The sequence below is a fragment of the Anas platyrhynchos genome, chromosome 3 (genome assembly GCF_047663525.1).
Source record: "Anas platyrhynchos isolate ZD024472 breed Pekin duck chromosome 3, IASCAAS_PekinDuck_T2T, whole genome shotgun sequence".
NCBI classification, from domain to species: Eukaryota; Metazoa; Chordata; class Aves; order Anseriformes; family Anatidae; genus Anas; species Anas platyrhynchos.
In genome coordinates this window covers 33,959,081-33,975,746 of record NC_092589.1, presented here as the reverse complement: position 1 = coordinate 33,975,746, position 16,666 = coordinate 33,959,081, and the positions used below count along the sequence as shown (strand labels likewise).

Genomic DNA, 16,666 nt, shown 5'->3' with positions numbered 1-16,666 from the left:
TGTGAACATCTGCAGGTTTGAAAATGCTAACCTCACCGTTCTGCTTTCTTGCAGATTTGCCACAGGACACAAGGGTTTGAATGCAACTTTTGAGCGGGCATGTTTGGGATAGGATGGGTTTACACAGAGACAAGTCAGGAGAAGAAGAGTAATAAACTTGAAAGACACAATTATAATTTATGTTTGGACATCTGGCCCTGTCACGTGCTGTAGGGCTGACTCTCCATCAGGAAGTGAAAGGCAAAATCCACCTGAACCAGAACTATTAAAGAATATGACTCAGAAAAGAATTGGCATCTGTATATGCAAACAGATTTTGGTGGAACTTACTTTAGAACTTTACTGAATCAGGACTGAAATCCAGTGATACTAACAGGGACTTCACCTTTGTAGGGTGACCTACTTAATTACACTAATACCTTATAAGAGATTTATTCCTCTCCTGAGGTATGCATTTTTTCTCTGGTGTTTTAGGAAAACCTACGACAGCCACTATGATGTGTTAAGTGAACTGCTAAAGATTCAAAATAGTCCCAGACAACAAAGAACACATTTTCTTTAATGTGCTTTAGAGGAGTAAAGTAAATATATCTGGAAATTTAAGAGCACCAGCTGAAGTGTTTATGAAGTTGTACATGAGCTATTTGGTTGTAACAGCATTTAATTGTAATTCAGTGATCTTATTCACAACCTTTTTGTTTTTTTTATGACTTGTTTCTTATGGGACTAAGCAATTTACACTGCTGTGCCACTACAGGTTAGAGTGTCATGCTACAAAACAAGATTTACCTTTTGCTGTTTCATATTAAGGACCATTTTCTCAGATAGTTTCAGGAATTGTTTTCCACAAGTACTGACAAATATCAGTCTCATTCACCCATCCTGAAGGAACAAAAAGATTTTAGGCCGAAGGAAGTTCCTCTGAAGAGACTGCAATTGCGAACTCTAGCTGTCAGCTACTCACAACCAGAAGAAGGTACAACTATTGCTAATAAACATGCCAGAGCTTCCTCATCCCATCAGATAGCGTTGAAAACAGCTGCCTTCTAGCATACCCAAGGTTAGATGTGTTCAGCACCTGTTGCAGCAAAATGTGGTAACTGTTGAGTGTGTTTTTCTAAAGCAGGTGCTGAACAACCCTGACCCTATCCGCATGAGCTGGACAAATGGACAATTGTTTTTCCTCAACAGAGAGTGCTTGTGTGATCTTGACATGCAGTCATCTCTGTGATTTTAAGAAAGCCTAAGAGCAATATCTGTTGTTTGCAGCTTAAAGTTTGAGAGGCATTTCAATGAAGTGGGAACCAGCCCTGAACTGAACACCTTCTCCAACTTAAACTTGAACTTTAACAGGGTTGTGATTAATTTAGACGATGCCTCTTGCTAGCTCTTGTGCTCTCTACTGCAGCTCTTTTTTTTTCAGCCATCTGGAAACCTATAGCTGACCTCTCCCTTAAACATCTCCAGATGCACTTGTTTTTCAGCCTCAGCTAATTCTGAAATCTTTGGCACCCTAACCCCTGTAACACCATTCAGCACAGAGATGTTGCTTTCTCTATGTTCTTTCCTGGACATTTATATTGGACGGGCATTCCTTACTTCATACCAGGTCCATCAGGAAGTGCAAATGAATTTTTCCCATTTTATAAGGTGTTGGTAGTGTGATAGATAAAAACATACTGGGTAAGAAGATGTATCAGGGTAGATGTTTTTCTTCTGATTTAGGCCTTGGTTCCTCCCAAATTTTAATCATATTGCCCTTTTCCACAGGGAAAATATACCATTCTATATAAAGTCTTTCAACTGAAGTTAATAACAGTGTTGTTCACAAGGCTTGGCCCTTTTATTTTTGTGATTTTCAGCTTCTTGGCTTCATTGGACTGAACAATTTCCACTTCCATTTACAGAGAATCAAATTGTACTGGTGAAAAAAAAAAAACACCTTCTAAAGCCCACAGTTGTACGTAACCATGGAATATTAATACTGCAACGCATTTTCAAATCATGAAAAGACATTAGAATTTATATGCAAGTATGAAATTAGAAGAGCTGCAAAGTGTACAGCAGTGTATAGTAATGTTCACGTACAGATGTAATAGAAATAAAGCTAAAGAGAAATGATTCTAAGATATTAAAAGAATAGAAATTCTCTTGCCAAAGCAAATAGTATTTTATGGAGTAAAACTAATTAATGTTCTCTTATTCTTATTCTGGTGTTCTCCGTGCCCATAAGTAGCCACTTGAGATACACAAATAAAGTAATTTTAATTTATTTTATTAATTTCATGCATGTCCTCTGTGAGCCATATCTAAAAATTAGTTCCTTCAGAAAATTGGTTATCACGAGCAGGAAATTACTGTTGGATTTTTCAGTAAGATGGGGTTTGAAGTTTGTTCAATATATGGGTTCTCTGTTCCTAGGATTTATCAAGCTAAATGTCACATGAAAAACTGAAATTATTTCCTACTTTCCTTCTGTTCAGAAGCAAAGAGAGAAAAACAGCCTTATGCTTTGTATACTAACTTGGAATTAGGAATATCTATTTTCAGTTCCAAGTTTTGGGACTGGAAGACTCTTTTCTGACACTGACTGATTTCACTCAAGTATCTCAGTTCTTTTTTCTAAATATCAAATATACATAGATCAGGAAAATAAATAAATACAAGCCTGTATCGACTGTAATATGTTGAGCACAGTCTTTGCAGGCAGTTTCTTCCGTGCTGACTCTAATACTTGTACATCCAATGCTGAATGTCTGCGTACTGGTATGTTGTCTGACTTTACCTCAGTATTAAGCAGCAGAGGTAAAACAAACCAACATTTTCATTTTCTTAGCTCTATGAATGTAATAAAATATTTCAACCTTGTTTTTCTCTTATTGAGCTTTTTTCAGTATTGCTACACTGTTATAACAAGCCAAGGTGCTACGACTGGGTTTACATCACTGATAACTGATTGCATGTTGTGCTAAGAAAAAGATGAAGACTTCTCAAGCAGCCTGCTCTGCTGGGCTGCTCCCACAAAGTGGAGGCTGCTGGTTACATTTACAGCCATGCAGCCCCTGAATGGAGGTTTTTATTTACCAGACAATTCCCCTTGCTCTCTCCCTTTGTACCAGCTGGCACACACAGCTGGCAGACACAGCAACTTGTCTGCCCCAGCCAGTGCTCCCACTTCTGCAAGGGGTGAATTCAATATAGCGTGTGCAAAATAAATACCTGCTTACTTTCACTCTTAACACTTGTGGACTGGAAAATGTTGCTATGCTGCCCCAAGAAAAATATATGTATTGCTCCTGCTTTTGCCCATTTTTTTGGCATCAAAACTGACTGTTTTGGAAGGCAGCTAATTTCTCTTTCATGATGTAGAACTAATTAAGAGGAACAACCTTTCAAGTAGACTTGGAGTAACCTACAAAAGAAAAGCACTGTATCTGTTAGTGTGGTGGATGCTGCTAATTTGAGGCTCTCAGAGCAAGAGGCTCTTCTAACCTTTCTTGTTCTGCTACCAATGAACTCATTGATGTGTTAGTGAGGTTCTCTACCAGATATCAGTCCTAGTCCTTCAGGGAACTGAACCTGTTCCTAACTCCCCAATAGGTCAGGACTGAGCTCCCTCCTTCATCGCAGTGAAAATGGCCTTTTTTTTTTCTGACTAAGGCATACTTAGGAGTCCTCCTGGGCATCTCTGTGAGAGGAGGTCCTAGCTGAAAAAATAATCTATGATTTTTTCTGCCTAAACTATTCTTGCGTGGTTTTAAAAAATCTTGACAGGATGAAATACACAGGGTTTTTCTCCTGGTTTTTTTTTGAAATTTGTAGCTCATAAAGGGTCAGTCACCTCCACACAGATGGTCTTAGTGGTCACAGATGATGTTAAAACCTGTTAAGCCCCTGTAAGGCAGGGCAGGACAGTACGATCTGAGCCTCCATCACAGCTCAGATGGTACTAGTGACCTCCCCTGTAGGAGGTTTTCATCTCTGCAATTGCAGAGCTGCCATCTGGACTTCATTCACCCTTTTTAATTGCACTACACAAATATGGATACTTTCAGGCATGAGACTGCTCTGTCCTGAGAAAAAGAGTCCTTCTGTTTTGAAGGATTTAAGGGACAGCAGGGCACTTCTCCAGTTGTGCCGTGGTATGTTGGAGGTACTGCATGCAGTCACATACTTTGTAAACACATTCCCAGATAAGCACTCAAAGAAAAAAAAAAGAAGACATTACTGGTACCTGGAATTCTTTCAAGCTCTGTTATCTGTGGGTGTGCTTGCAACTTCCTCCTCAACATCTCTGTCCTGGGTCCCTGAAAACATGCAGGATTTATGAAGGCAGGAGGAGCTTGGGGCCATAGCACTGCTAACAAGCATAGCCTTGCTTCTCGGGAGGGCAGGTGAGTGGGTGGAGGCGCTGAACGCTGCTGCAGGTGCTGTTAGAACAGAAAAATACACATGGCTTTGCCAAGCTGCAGGTACACGGGGTATCCTGATGCACTGCAGCTACTGGTGAGCAGCTCCCTTGTTCTGGAAAAAGAGCCCAGCGCCAGGAAGGTGATGCTGTGGACACCCCAGAAGTTCTCCTTGGGGTGCTGTCAGATGTGCTCCTGGCGTGACTGCAAGCTGTGACGGGGCTCTCTCCAACAGGAGCATTCACTCCACTCCTTGCCAGCCTCTTTACAACTCTGTGGTCTGAAATTACTCTGGTCTAGGTGAAGCTTTGCATAACCGTCATTTTGCAATATAACATTTTGTTCCATTACAGCATTATTATCGAGCCACAGGTTTTGTGTTTAGCTTGCATGAAGAATTTTGTACAGCAGTACACTTAATGAACGTCAGCTACCTTTGAACTGAAGATTTATGTAAATAGCAGGCATAAGGGCTGCTTTGAAAATACAAAGAAAATAATTACCTAGAGGGAGACACGTAGAATTCTGCTCAAAAACAAAATAACCAAGAAATTGAAGTGTTGAAATTAAGGTCTCTCACAAGCATACAGCATCAAGTATTTGCTTTATTACTATTACATAAAGGACTTATAAAGGAAGCCTCAGTCAGAGCCTCAGCCAGTCCAAACTGGACCAGGATTACGAATTTAGGGAAGGCAGCAAGCGTTTTCCATCTCCTAACCTACACAATTCCTGCCACCCTAACAATTTAAACTAATATAGCACCTGGCCCCTTCTGAGTCTCCATCTTATTAGAAACACATTGACTCTGACGGCTGCCTGGGAAGCCAAGAACCACATTCATCACTGGGGTATCTCATCTGACATCAGTGAGATCAGACTTTGGCTTTTATCCTCCAAACAGTGCACAATTTTTACACAGGACCTATATGAAAATTAACCTTCAGCGCTGCACTAATTCTGTGGTATTTGGAGAAAGGCACAGAATATCGTTCTTTGTTCAAAAGTTCTATTAAAAGAATCCTTGATCAGCTGTCTTCATGTGAAAAGCTTTTTGTCCATTGGTACAGAAGAAGGGAAAAGCAGCCTTGGGATGAAGGCAGCGCTCGTGGCACTGAGAGCCCGCAACAGGCACAGAATCGCCAGACCAGACAGGCAGCAAGCTAGTTAAGAACAAAGATGCAGGAGACATGTGTAAGCCCCTTTTCCCAAAAAATACCTGTGCAGAGGTATGGAAACAGCCAGTATTCCTCAGCGATGGCTGAGCTGTTAGTTTGCAGCAGCTGGTAGGGCCAGACCGTGCTGTCAGGAATGCCGTAGCCTGGAGAACAGAAGAATGGAAACTCACTATATATTACTTGGGTTGTATGCTCTGATTTTGTTTTGGTTTCAGCTGCTGAAAAGAAACAAGAAGACAGGAAGAAGTTCTGTTTAATGGACAGCAAGTGCATGAATCAAGAGGAGGCAATGGAAAAAATAATTGTATGGGTACTGACTGGGTAAAACCACTCTCTCCTCTTTTATTTTTTATTTATTTTTTTTAATCTAAAGATCTTTCAGAGAACCTTAATTATTATTAAGAACCGCTTTAAAATGAGGCAAAGGATTACTTTACTACTTTTTACAGCTACATTTTCATTTTAGCTGGATTTCAGATGAGAAATTATTTTCGTATTTGTAACATTTTAATGGTATTTTGCTAACTCTCTGTGGCGTCAAGGTACCTACAGTGCGTTATTTGTCTCCTATGCTATGCTAAAATTCCAGAGGTTTCAGTTACTGACCCTATTTTTAATACCTGATGCAGATGGATTTTAGGTGTTTGCACTTTGAAAAGGTGCCTGTAATGAAAAAAGAGCTTAATTTTCAAAATGAACTTCCCTCTCAAAATCTTCTTAAGTGCCTTGAATTTGGCTAATCAGCCTCTTTCAAAAATTTAGGCTAGTACTCCCAATAAATTAAATCAGAGATTTCTATCTCAAACACAGGATAAAACCACAAATGCTGGACATCCCTCTCCTTGTGCTTGCGTTTGTGGATGTGTGTGCATACGTATATATATTGTACAGACAAAAGTTACTGAGTTTTTCATAGCAAAGTCTCTTTAGCTACTTAATCATTTCTGTTGTTCTGCAGACTGGGGGAGATATTTGCAGGGAGCTCTGTGCAAGTTGACTTTTACATAATTATCACAAATCAGTCTTCTGGAATATTTCTTGTGCGATAAGCGTTGTTTAGAAAGTAGTTTTATGTCCATAAATAATTGGATTTTATTTAACCTTCCTTTTCATTGGATTTTTTTTTTTTTAAAAGAAAAAATAAAGAAAACAAGGACACATTGGTAGAACTGATGGTATTTATGACAGATCTTTAAAAAATATTTTCAGAAAGATTGACTAACGATACAAAGATTTAGATCCTCCACTCTAATTTGAGCTTACTGTAATGATCTTATCTATAAATGATTAGCAGGTTTATGGGATAGGAAAAAAATGGCTTTTGGGGGGGTTTTAGTACAAATCATGCCCAGAACATGTTCTTTGGCATCCTGAAAACCAAAATAGAGCAGGAATGTGTTTCTTAATATGAAATATTAATCTAAATTGGAGCATGTTCACCCTCTGGGGGTTCTATTCTGATTTTTAGTGATTGCCAAGTATCTTTATAGATGACTGATTTGGTGAGTGCTCTACCCAGCATTCAGCAGTGTAAGCACTAGAAATATGTAGTTGCGTAACATCACAGAGATGGGCTTTTGCCAATAAGACATGAGCACAAATTGCAAATAAGAAAAAAAAGATGTTTTTGCCTTGTTCTATGAAGAATGTAACTTATTACGAACCTTTTCCCCCACCACCATGAGCCATCCTAAACACAGGTAAACAGCCTGAAATAAAACGAGAAGCTGTCTTATCTTGTCTAAACAGTGTAAATTTGGAGCAACAACCATTGTTGCCTTCTTTCTTTATCATTTTGGAAATGGAAAACTGAGACTTACATAGTTGAACAACTGCCTGCAAAGCCTGAGGCACGCAGCTCATTACCGCACTGATACTCTGGCCACTTCTCACAAGGCAGTCACTTGAGAAAGCCATCCATAGGTATGGAGCCAGAGTGGTTTTTAAAAGAAGCAGAACCAAAGTTTCTGTTTGGCTTAAAAAATCAGTACCGTTAAAGAAAAAAGTGCTACTTTACACTCAGATACTAAGAGCTTGACTGCTAGTAATATCAACAGTCTTAGGTCACAGCCCAAAAACCAATAATTAAAATTTATGTTAACCTTAGAAGTCTACTCTGTAGAATAGATACAAAATATGTTAGCTCCTTACTCATGGATTTGGGATCATGCTCCTCCTATCCCTTTTGTTTCGGGGAGCTATTAGCAGAAGTCCCTCTTAGGACTTTTAAAGCAATTAGGAGAGGTTCTGTGTTACGGCAGAGAGAAAGGGAGCAGTTTACATACCTGTATTCAAATACTATGACAAGACATTGCTTTGCATATTATTATATTTTAAAAATGGAGCCTGTTTCTTATGTGAGACAAGGTCCATGATATCTGACAGGAATGCACATAACAATTGTTGCAACTATACACGGAGCGTAAGGAGTTGAAATCGCTGACAGAAGCCTTAGTAGGTGCTAAGCCTTTTAGGCTTAGTGAAATTATGAGATATATGAAGGTTAAGACGCTAATGTAAAACAAAAAATAGCATTTCGTTATGCCTTAATTTGGAAAAAACATGTCGGTGTCTGTCAGTTTATATCTACATTTTCAGTTGCCTTAAGGTCTGAAAGAAGACTTTTTGAAAACTAGTCCAAAAAAATAGGATTCCTTGTTAGAAATAATGAAAAAATTCTGTATGTATATATGCAGACGGGAACACAGATGCCTTTATCTTTCCTAAATTGAGTGAAGGAAAGCTCAAATGGTGAATGAAGTAATTTTGGCAATTCCATGAAAGCTTGCAGTACACAGGCAGATCTGTCAGAGACAGTGCCCTCAGCAATAATACTGGAGGGATAATTGATAAGTGGTTATCCAAAAAACACTGGAAAAGACCACCAAAGCAAAAAAGTTGAAATCCTGCCATCACTCTATCACTTGCTTTTATACGGATTGAATCCATTTAACACCAAAGTAGTTGGGCCTCCAAGTTGCAGAGGAGCAGTGACCGCTGTATTTGCATGTTATCCGTAAAATCCTGTTTTAATTTACTAAGAACACACATCAGGATACCACTTCAACGTGCTCAAAATAAGGTACAAACTGCAGGCCTTTATGGTTGGGAGTCCTGTGGTTTACGGGCTCCATTAATTTCTTTGTGGGTTGACAAATGACTGTGGTGTGGAGCAACTTCTAATAACACGAAACCTCCTCAGACTCCATTCCTTCTGTCCCTCTCTTACCAGCTCCTCGGTGTCTTTCATTCCTGTTAGCAATTTAAAGCCAGCTACGATGCTGATGTTAAACAAAGCACAAATTACTTTACAGAGCCAGTTCTTGTTGACGCAGAAGGAACATTTCTCTGTTTCTGCTGGCAAGACCTGCAGTGGCATTTTGTGGTTTTGGCGTGTTTCTCATCGGTAAAGGAAAATTTGCTTTATTTTGAAGCCATATATAGTACTGGTGGCACATGATGACACTTGCTTGTAAATAGCCATGCGAGAAGCAGACAAAAGTTAAGCTGCACCAACAGCTGTAAAATTCCCCTTCTCGCTTCAGGGCATGATAATTCTCAGTTCCTTAGGGAAAGGTCATCCTGTTGGCATGCCTTCTTAGGGCACTTACACCCCATTCCTGGAAGGTTTTGGTTGCATAAGGCACACACCAGGCTGTCTGCAGTGACAGATACCTCTGGGAGGTGTCCATCAGAAACCTCCACATGCGAGTGCAGCCCTGGGCACTAACCTTACAGAAAATGGTATTGATCTGGCAGCAGAACAACCAGGCTGTCACCGCTTGCAGCTCCGTCAGTAACGGTGTGCCTCCTTCTGGACCAAGGCTTTTCAATGCATTTTCCTGCAGTTGCTGCATATAAAATGCTGGGAATAAGACTTTCTGACCAGAGGAAAAAGTCTGTCTGAACTAAAAAAATGCTGGAAAGGAATTTGCTCCCACTTTCTCCCCTCCTAGTATATATACAGAGTATTAATCTTCAGACAGGCGGAGGATGATAACTGGTGTGAGCAGGCATGCACTACAATCAACAATGATATAATTTCATTCCAGTTCTAACATTTAAAAACATTATCCCTTCCAAGTATCATCAATCAAGCCTCTGCTTAGGAAATACCAAATTAGTTGCTGTTGCTAAAAGGCCATCGATAGATTTTTGTATTTAGGGGAACTATTCCGCTATCCTTTTTTTGCTCAGACTTGATTTCTGGCTATTATCTTTTCAACAGGAATGTTACAAAGGCCTTGCTCAGCACATCTCTATCTTCAGACTCGAGAGGGAAGGGAACCATCTGCAGAGCGTAAAGTATCCTTGGCACGACCGCGATCCTCCAGGCAGCTGCTCTCCCGGCCATGAGAGGGGGAGCTGGTTTCAGTGCCTCTGATTTCCCCGTGAATTATGTGAAGTTCAAGTGGTTCAAACCAGTGACTGGGCTATTTTTGCATGTAAATAATCTCATTAAGTCTTGATCACTAACTCGATAACTTTGTGGTTTCCTAAATGGTCCAGTGGGGAAAAAATAAATGGGCTTCATACCAAGATCGAATGAATAACAATAGGAGATGGTTCTTCTGCTAGGAACTGAATTATTTAAATTTACCTTGCTGAGTTACTTCGCTGTGCTCAGCAGAGCTTAGTGAGGAGAGGAGAGGAAAGGGGGGATTTGAGCCTCTTTTCCCTCAGACCTGATCTCCAGTTTATATACTCACACAGCCTACAGTCATTCTCTTTCACTTGTCATTTCACAGTTTACTTTTTTATAGATAATATTACGGCGTTTGCACAGATTGGGTTTCAGGCAGTTTCACTGCACATTCTGTGGCCTCCTACATTGTAGCATCCTGCAGTACGCACCATGTGTCTGCACATTAGAGGAAAGAGTGAATTAAATACAGACAAGGCATCACCATTTGAAAGTGTGCTCCTGTGCATAGGTAGCAGAGAACTCAATGAATATTTGAACAATTTTGCAAGATGAGCGCAGCAGGCGTGCATGGCAGCTGGTTAACCACTTCATGAAACGGCTGCTCCATTAAACTGGTCTGAAATCACCACAATTGTCTCCAAAAACATCTGATACCTGTTGCAAGTTACCTTTTTTTGGCCTTATTGCAATGTTACAATTTTTCTGCATTAATGCTTCAGTCTAGTTTTACACTTACAGTTTCATTCATCGCCTGTTTTCAAAGGAGAGAGCTTGAGGGACCTGAATAGGCAGTGAATATACAGAAACCCTAGAAAGTTCTTTACAGCACCACTCTATTTAATCGTCCTCTTATTTCATTTAAGCATTGCAGTTTATTAGCGTGTTGTGGGGTAAAGCCACTACTTAAGAAAGATTTGCAACATCCTTAAGAAATGTATAGAAATTAAAAAATATCCACTAAACTCAAATGCAAAGTAATTTTCCTGGGGCAATGAATCCAATTGAGAGCAAAATCATAATCAGAAGCAGTACAGACATCCGTCTAAATCTCAAGGCTATAATAAAACCCTTTTGTCCCCAAATGCCCTTCTAAGTCAGTTTGTTCATCTCTAACACTGAGGATTGCTTTACAAAGCAAGGATTATATTGTGCCTTGTGTCTCTCTTCCTGTAACTGTGCCACTTAATACTGGTGTGTGCTCACATGCATTTGGTGAGTGCTTTCCTGAAGGAGTGGTTCGGTGTGAATAGGTTCACAGAGAACATAAGTGTCAGTCACTGCAACTCAAGGTATAACCTAAGTAGGTTAGGAGGATAAATGTAAAACTTCTAATACATTTCAATGCATTTATATTGACACTTCAGTGTATTTGTGCACAACAAAGTCATCTTTGGAGAAACTAACATGGGCATCCAGAAGAGGAGTAGCTTTGCAGCAGGATAAAAAGAGAAAAAAAAAAGTTGCTTTTCCTATTTCTATAATATGCAAGGAGTCTACAGTCCCGCAGGACTGTGATAGGATATGGATCACCTCATCACTTTCTCTTAGCTTGACAGCTTAAGACAAGATAGGATTTCATTTTTTATTTTATTTTGTGTTTGGATTTTTTTTTTATTCTACATCTCTCTTCTGCATAGATGACACTTGTCTATTCTTCTCCCCTTTGTCCCAATGTCTTCACATCCCTCCTTTTTCTTAGCATTCCCAAAATATTTTCTTCATTCTCTGTTCCTATTTCTTATTGCTTTCATCAACAGTTAATTCAAGTCTCAAGTCAACTCTCCCTTCCTTCCCCATTCCTCATATTTATGGACATTTGCTCAATCTCTAACCTCCCATACCTGTCCCTACTTGCTCCTGTTTTCTATTATACCAGTTCTAACCTCACTTTAATAGTCCTCCCCCTTTCCTTTTTTGTCCTGGTTCTACTGCCTTTGAAATCTCCCTTCCTCCTTTGAAATAGCAAATAGTTTCTGTTTCTTGTTTTCAGTTTCCTTTTCCTTATCCAACATGGTTTCCATGGTTCTCCTTTCTTTTAAGCTGTCTTTAGGCTGTCATGTCTGTTCTGCCCTGCTCTTCCTTGCTCTCACTTCTGGTCCTCCCTTCCACCCTTTCAAAAAGCTCTGTATCTTACACTCTCTCTGTGTGGCTGTCATCTCCTGTCAGTTCTGGTTACATATTGTGTGCTCTCACAACTGGCACATGTGGAAACTGAGACGTTCTGTAGAGACTGCTGCAACTTGATGCAGAGAACAGGGATTGGAAAGAGAGCACAGCTCCTCCAGTGGATAAGAGACCTGGACGTGACAGCTTGATTTAATAACTGAGAAGCACAGGAACACATGCCATGAACGCACTGGTATGTTAGTGCTTTATTTCCCTGTTCTGAACGGTTTTGTCAATGCATCGGCATTAAAGAATTTCCTAAGCCACCATCCTTACTCCAATCCTGCAAAATTTCAGAACAGAATCTAAGCCAGGTGCACACTGAAACACTGCAGTAGGTGTCCTCACGCCTCCTATCCATGAATTATGCTTCTGAATGACTGCTTGTTTCTGTAGGGCGATAGGTTTCTGAACCTTAAGTTGACAGATTTCTCTAGTGAGACCAACTATTACACTCATTGTTCTGACAAGCAATTTTTTTCAAACCTTCTGGCAGTCCTTAACTCAAGCGATTCAAGAAATATTGACCTCTTGGCGAAGCATCTAAGGTACATCCTTGAAAACAAAGACAATCTGAAGGCAGGGTATCATTGCCTTTTGTTTTAAGGACTATGTTGTACCAACTCACACATCAGATTCTGCACATTGACAAGCCAGGCTTAGCCTGTGCAGTTTCCTGTCTTTTGGCAGGAGCTTTTGCCTGCAGAAGACTTACTTAAATACAAATTACCTAATTTTGAATTACCATCTTTAAATAATAATTCTGTTTCTCTTCTTTGAGGAATGTATTTCCCTGGTGACAGGTCTGTGAGCTTTCTATAAAGAGAAATGCCAAAGTGTGCATAGTCACAGCTAAAGATTTCCTTTTATCAGTTAATGAGGACAACCTATTCTGCCCATCTTAGACAGGTCTAGCAGAAAGCCGGAATTACCACACAATGGCTTGGAAACACTGATATTAGTGGGTAGAATTGGTCATGTTTTGCAGTAGGTGAAAGTGTTGCTTGTTTTTTTTGTGTGTCCTCAAAATACATTTGACATCACCTGCCAAATTTAAAAGGGGATTCCAGTTGTCCTAGCAAGGGAGACTTTTCTCAGCTGATGGGACCTTCAAAAGTGAAGCACTTCCCTGGTGTACGGGACTGCCAGAACTGTTCTTCCCTGCAGCTGCTTCCTGGCTGAAGTTCTCCTAACAGATCTGTGGAGCATATTATGAGAAGAAAGGTCAGATAAGCACCAATACATTTTCCTAGTGTGCTTGAATGTATCACTAATAACTATGAGATTGTAACCTGGTGAGCCAGACTTTGGGTAGCTGCCAGATCCAGGGCAGTTTGTTCTGTTCACCTTTTGTTTCATCTAATTCTTCTCTCTAGTTTTTAATGTAATCAACAGTGCTTTCTTGAACATAATCTTGTTCCACGTATTGTTAGTGAAGCTGGCTGCTCCAAAGAGATGTAAAATGAACTTCTGGCCTCTGGGGGTGAAAGAGGAAGGTGAAAGAAGGGAATAAAAGGTACCTGGCCTGTAGCACTCAGCAGAAGATCAGAAGCCAGAAAGTTGCCAAGATGCTAGTTAGTTGGTACATAAACAAGTCAAAAAAGTAAGGGACATATCAGCCACAGGACCAGGCACTGGCAGGTGTCAAGAGGAATTCTCTTTTACAGTGTCAATAGTTTTGTTTTGCTTTGTAAAAACATCTGTCCCCTGCATTCTTAAAAACCCATTTCCAAGCGATATAAAGAAGCACAGCTGGAGGTGGTTATTTCAATAAAATGTATTTCACTTAATTTGGACACACAGTTGGGACAAAGCTTTATTGAAAAAGCTTTTAGAGAATTAATTCACGATAGTCCATAGAAATGTCTGGGACTTAGTGAGGACAGTAGTCACAAGTTTTCCTTAATGAGGTGTACTTGGCCACTGTCATGGACTCACATGGTGTTTAACCAGGTGTTAAATATATGTGAAACACTAAACTTCAGTCCTTTCATAGAAACCTTGCCAAGCGAAGATTTAAAAAAGACCAATAAATGAAATTCAAGATTATTATTCTTATTTCCTTTAGCACTTCACTTCATTCTGAGCCTGATGCTCCCTTTTGTGGGGGTTTTAGTGCCAGGGCCAGGAAACAGAACAGATTTCCATTAGTGTATGTGAACGTCAACATTACAAAAAAGATAATTTCCTGAATAAGCAAGGAACCGGGAGGGCAGCAGGCTTCCAGATCCTGAAAGGTCACGTGTACCATTTCATTTATGTTTTTCTAACCGCAATGTCCCTTCAAAATGTGCTGGAGCCCTGGTATAGGGACTGAATTATTCAAAATTACTGAAACAGCATTGAAATAGCTTTTTTCTAGCAGTAGATGTTTTGGAGAGCGTGCTTTATATGAAGGAAAGTAAACCCATAATTTCTTCCCTGGTACCCAGAGGCCAGGGACACTTTTGTTTGAGAGAGCTAGAAATAATCTTTTAAAACACAAAGTAGTACTGAAGAATGTGAGAAATGGGGCCTTTCCATTCTTGCTTATCTTGAGGAAAACACAAAACTTCCAAGGTCAACTTATTTTTTTCTCCTCACCTTGATACTCTCAGCTCCACAGAAACTTGCTCCACTGATTCAGAAGAGCGTTGGCATGAGGAGCTCCAGTTCCTTGCAGAGCAATGACCCGAGAACAAATGTTTTCCTAATTCAGCTGTGACCAGAGCTCAGGTAACTGGAGGAGAGAGCCATCAGTCACAGGATGCTTTGATATTTGTCCTGCTTTGCAGTCTGGAAAACCTTCTTCTTGCAACAGGGGAAGAGAGAAAAAGGGAGCAAGCTTGTATGAGCTGTCTTGACACGCACCCAGCTTTTCCAGGGACTGGAGGAAACAGCACCATTATTCTGGCCTGCTCTTGCTCTGTTGCCATATGAGGCTGAACTGTGTTTCTTAGGGGGTATAACTAGGGCAATTCCCTGGGGCACCGGGCTATAAACAGAGGAAAAGCAGGAAGCAGCTGGAGACACCAGCAGAAGACAGACCTGATCTCTACCCCTCTTTGAAGCCAGCTCTCCCCCCATAGCCATCATGGCATATCCATAGAAGAGCTTTCCATACTGGGGGCCAGACTCTGCCATCTTTTTTCATTTTTCTAAGTTAGATCTGCAGCCTTCATCTCGGTCCATGTATAGAAAACATGACCCTCATAATGCCTTTCAAGCTAATACACAAAGCAGTTATATTTGGACAGCAGCACAACTGGAGAAATGTCCAACAAAGCATGTCAGTAGAAGAACTCTAGCACATTTCCTATTTTAACAGTGTGTAATTTGAGTGTTTGTTCTCTCGAGTGCCTTCAAATTATGCCAATTTCTGGAGATTAGAGTCTAGGCTAAGCACTCTCCTTGAACAGATACACAGCGGATCTCTGTTTTAGTTGGAAGAAGGTTTATATATGAACTGATTGCTTATTGCTTGAAAGAGCTATTCAGCTGGCTATAAAAATTGTGGTTTTGACATGGGAATGTTCTTGTGGCATTGTTTTACATAGCGGTGGCTCTATCTGAAACGTTAGATTCTCTTTGGACGCTTCAGCTGTGATGTGGTTTGAACTGGAGCACCCAAGACTTCTTTGATTCCCTACCAAGGGAGAAGCGAAACACTATTGCATGTTTTTGATGTCCAGAGACGTCTACGTTACTTTCTCTGCAGGATCGTCTTGTTATGTTGCAGGTATATTACCTTCCTGACAAGTAATGCAGATTAATGCATTTTCTGGTGCGGGAAACCTAATTAAAAGACTTGAATTTACAAACTTGGATTCAGTCGAAATCACTCACTGGAAAATATTTTTCTTTTCAGACAGAGCGGTGACTAAAGCTTAGTAAAAAAAGTCTTTCATTAATCCCGTTTCATACACTGACTCAAAATGTAATCATGGGCATATCCCAAGCCCTCATCTGCTTCAGGCAATCCAGCTAGAAATGAGGTTAAGAAACGAAGCATTGTGGAGTGCTGTGTACCACATCCAGCCTGAGTGTTCTTTGAACAACTTCAAAATTCTTCAAAAACGCAGATAAAATGAGGATGTGTAACTAAAAAAAAACGTTGATGTGCACGGGTGGATTACTGCACTCCTTACAAAGCAAAGCTGTCTCCTGAGAGAAGAAAGGCAGCCCCTCATTTACATGAGCATCGACAACTGCAAAAAGACTACTGAAAAAGATGTAACAAAAGACTCTGCATTTTATAGCCTGGAACAGATGGACAAATCATAAAAACCAAGTCATGATTTAATTCTTCTGACAAATAGATGTGTTGCTGATTCAGGGAGACTAACAGGGTGCAACTGCTGCTGCAGATTCAGTTCAAAGGCAGCGAGCATTTCTCAGACTTCCCCACCATTCCTTGCTGACAGAAATTAGCTTGATTTCAGCTAATTGGGAATTTGCTGTTTACTAGGCTTCACCTCACACCTAATTAGAACTTTGTGTGGAAGGAA

At 40.2% G+C, this 16,666-nt stretch overlaps 1 long non-coding RNA gene across 3 annotated transcripts in view; it reads right to left on the bottom strand.

The window, feature by feature from the left end:
- The window catches only part of LOC110354545 (uncharacterized), a 46,761-nt gene that overhangs the window by 26,295 nt on the left and 3,800 nt on the right, over nucleotides 1–16,666 (bottom strand). For 2 of the 3 annotated variants that reach the window (XR_011808153.1, XR_003496200.3), the window contains exons 2-4: nucleotides 5,629–5,730; nucleotides 4,235–4,430; nucleotides 790–882 (exon numbers count right to left, since the gene is read on the bottom strand). This is a non-coding gene — a long non-coding RNA (uncharacterized lncRNA). The remainder of the gene's footprint in view (nucleotides 1–789; nucleotides 883–4,234; nucleotides 4,431–5,628; nucleotides 5,731–16,666) is intronic. The other variant, XR_005264506.2, reaches the window with a different exon arrangement.